The sequence below is a fragment of the Pseudopipra pipra genome, chromosome 16 (assembly GCF_036250125.1).
Source record: "Pseudopipra pipra isolate bDixPip1 chromosome 16, bDixPip1.hap1, whole genome shotgun sequence".
NCBI classification, from domain to species: Eukaryota; Metazoa; Chordata; class Aves; order Passeriformes; family Pipridae; genus Pseudopipra; species Pseudopipra pipra.
This window is the reverse complement of record NC_087564.1, coordinates 4,467,501-4,471,145: the sequence shown is the minus strand read 5'-3', so window position 1 is coordinate 4,471,145 and position 3,645 is coordinate 4,467,501. Positions and strand designations below refer to the sequence as shown.

The 3,645-nt window shown below is 40.5% G+C and overlaps 1 protein-coding gene across 45 annotated transcripts in view; it reads right to left on the bottom strand.

Annotated features, from left to right (window-relative positions):
• Positions 1-1,110: 1,110 nt before the first annotated feature.
• The window catches only part of RBFOX1 (RNA binding fox-1 homolog 1), a 1,150,020-nt gene continuing 1,147,485 nt past the window's right edge, over positions 1,111-3,645 (bottom strand). For all 45 annotated transcript variants that reach the window (XM_064672743.1, XM_064672746.1, XM_064672735.1 and 42 more), the window contains one exon: positions 1,111-3,645. This exon is cut by the window's right edge. The gene's annotated coding sequence lies outside the window, so the exon portion shown is untranslated.

Sequence of the window (3,645 nt, the reverse complement as noted above, 5' to 3'; positions counted from 1 at the left end):
GAGAAGAGTCACATCATTCTGTTGGCCTGCACGTGACATGGCTGAGGCACATTACACTCATCAGCCTCATCATGACCTGTTGGACTGACAGGCAAATCTTAGACCTAGAGCATGTAGTCATCTTACCTGTGGTTTGGGCAACAAACCTGGGAGTGACAACAAGGAGCCTTCTTTGCTTTCTGCCCTGTACCTGACACGCATAGAAATGGAAGCTGTCCATGGAAGTGACAGCTAAATGGAAGCCTAACTGGCACTGGGAAGTCTGGAAAATGCCTTTTTTTTCTTCCTACGAACAAAACCCAATCCATGCATCATGCAGTGTTGCCTGAAAAATACAGCTAGTATTGGTGTAACCTTGCTTTTTTTGGAAACACAGGATCAGAGAATATGCTGAGTTGGAAGGGACCCACAAGCATCATCGAGTCCAACCCTTAGTCCTGCACAGGACCATCCCCAAGAGTCACTGAGAGTGCCTGAGAGTACCATCCAAATGCTCCTTGAGCTCTGGCAGCCTTGGTGCTGTGCCTGCTGCCCTGGGGAGCCTGTTCAGTGCCCAACCACCCTCTGAGGGAAGAACCTCTCTCTAGCATCCAACCCAAACCCCCCTGACACAATTTCAGGCCATTCCCTTGGGCTCTGTCACCACAGAAGAGAGATCAGTGCCAGCCCCTCCTCTCACCCTCCCAAGGAAGTTGTATTTTCCACGCACAAGCCCCGGTTCTTCCTCACATATCGCGCGGTGTTGCCCGAAAAACACAGCTGGGACTGGTGTTCCTTTGCCTTTTTGGGAAGTAAACCTTCCTTCCCCCCAGTCCCATCCTGGATCTCATTGCTCTGGGCTGTGGCAGCAGCAGCCAGGCCTGACCGCGCTGGTGAGGGTGTTGTCCCTGCCGTGCACACACACACACACAAACACGGACAGACACACGGACAGCAGCCCAGGCTGGAATACCACCTCCCTCGGGCTCCCTGGCACCGCTGCCAGGCGAGAAGAACACCGTGCCCCCCGTCTGTGGGCATTTCGTGTGCGGTACCGACGGCGCGGCTGCGGGTGCAGCTCTGGGACCAACACGGGGAGGAGGGAAAGCAAAATGACTTTGAACACCGACATGTTTTTACCTTTTCAGACTAAGCTTTTATTTTGATATTACAAACCATTTTTCTTTATTCACAAATCACGGTTGTGATATAAACACTAATTTCTAAAGACAGATATACACATTTTCTGGGTTTGTAGGGGTTTTCTTTTTAAATCTGTTTAGAAGTCACTATATTCCACATATGGCAGTAATAATTTTTTTCATAAGTCATATTATCAGTAGTTATTTATATAAGTGAAAACATTCCCAATATATATTGTAAAAAAATTTCAAATGCTTTTCTTACATAACTATTTCAGACATACATTTTAAAATGACTACTAGGAGTACTGTAGGAGCTTCATAAACAAAATATTTTCTAATATGGGCTGCACCCTCAACCTTTCAAGATAATTTTAATAGACTAAAACGCCATATAATCATTTGGAGAGTGGGAGCTGTAAAGCCATCTCAGGAAAATTAAAATTGCAAATAAATTCTGTTATTCTCCACGTTAGACATTTTGTGTGTGCAATTCCAAAAAAGATGTATCATCCACACTTTGAATTGGAAGCCTAACATTTGGTAAACATTTTTCAAGTCGCTTTTACCGTGGTGTTTATATGAAATTTACTTTTTTTTTTTTCTTTTAATAGGAGGCTTGTTTTGCATATCTTATATAATAAATGTGAGGATTGAACTCTTAATAAATTTCAGTTCATTCCCTCACCAGTATAAATATATGTTACTGCCCCATTTTTCATCGATTAATATAGTCTCTTTCTCTCTCTGTTTCAATTTTTAAAGATAATTTATTTCTCATCCTTAGATATAAATGCTACAGAAACTTTGTTTTCAAATCTTGTGAAACTTTATTGATGGTTATTGTTCAACTGATCATACTGCATGCACATACGATGACAAAGAGAAAGCCTGATCACAAACACTTTTTTTAAAGCAGAGTTGTTATAGCAAGTTGGCAGGTTCACAGCGGTGAGTTGATAATTTACTAAGGTGCTTGCCAGTAGGCTCGCACGTTACACATGAGGATATAACTATCTGCAGCGGAACCGCGGCGAGGCGGTTCCCTGCTTTATTTATTTAAATACAAAACCAAGAAGACCCGTGACAAACACCCCAAACTTAGGTTAACTTGTAAACAGGACAACATGGAAAGAGTCCAAACATATGCACAGACAAACTGCAATTTTTCAAACTACGCTTTGACGCCGCCTCCCGGGCACCTCCTGGGCCGCGCCGGCCGCGCCCGGACCGGCGGCTTTCCCCAGGCAGCGCCCGGGCGGGAGAAGGTCCTTCTTTTGTCCCGGTTGCCAAGTTCTCTTGGGCCCAATATTGAGCAAAATTGGCCTTTTGGTTTGGAAATCGAACGGGGGCAAGTTTTTGTCATGCCTTGAAAAATTGCAGATTGTTTACACGACACAGTCATGTTTTCAAAAAGTACCAAGCTGATGAAAATACCATGATTATCTCTACTCAATGATTGCAATACTTGTAAAATGCTTATATAAATCTGAATATGATTATCATATAATTCCATAAAAATGATACGTCTGTCTCTAACAGTTGGTCTACTAGGCTAAATCTAAAGCATCATAGGCTGTGTATTTCTAGAACTTAACAACTCCACTGCACGGATGTAAATTTTATACATTTTTTTTTTTTTTTTTTTACTGGTACAAAGAATTTAAGTTTTTATTACTTTCTTTTTTGGAAAAAAAAGAAAAAAATAGAAACAGTGCTTTTATCACCTTTTTATTATTGTTTTTTATTTTCCCTCCCATAATATAAAAGTCAGCAATGATATCAATAATTTATTTTACTGGAAGAAATATAAAAAGAATGCTTGTTAATGGTCTAACTAGCAGTTTTTGCCTAAATAACTAGTTATGGTTAAATAGCTGAATACTGCCTGGTGGAATGCTTTAAAAGGGTGCCTTCGGACAGCTTTCAATCTGATTTTTATGTACAAGTGTCGACAGAAGCACCCCTAATAAGAACATAACCTTTGGCTTTGAACAAACAGTGAATAATTTAAGACAGGTGATATATGATAGTTGGTGCAGTGGGGCCCCTTTTTGCTTCATTAATTTATATTTTAGCCAAACCCCATTCCCATGTCCCCAATTTCCCCCCTCCCTCCCTCTCATAAACTAAAATAAATGTAGATGCAGAAAAAAATGACTACTGTAGTCACTTACACTCTTACAAAACATGTGATAACCCCGATAGCTTAATATTCAGCATATATAATTCATTTACATGATATAGCACTCTTGATTGTGGCCCTAAAACAGTTTTTATTCATATCTAGCAGCTTTCTAGATCAACCACAAAAACTTCTACAGCCAGCAATCAAACTACGGAACCTTCAGAAATTAAAGACCCACAATATTAAAATACACAGAACAAAATATCTGAGGTATAAGATAAAAAATGTAATTTTTCCTCTTTTTAGAGTTGCTAAAATGATGCACTACTGCATGTATTGCAATACCCAGGCCTCGGAAAGCTTCCTTTTTCCCCACATTGGAAGGTTTTTATGGTT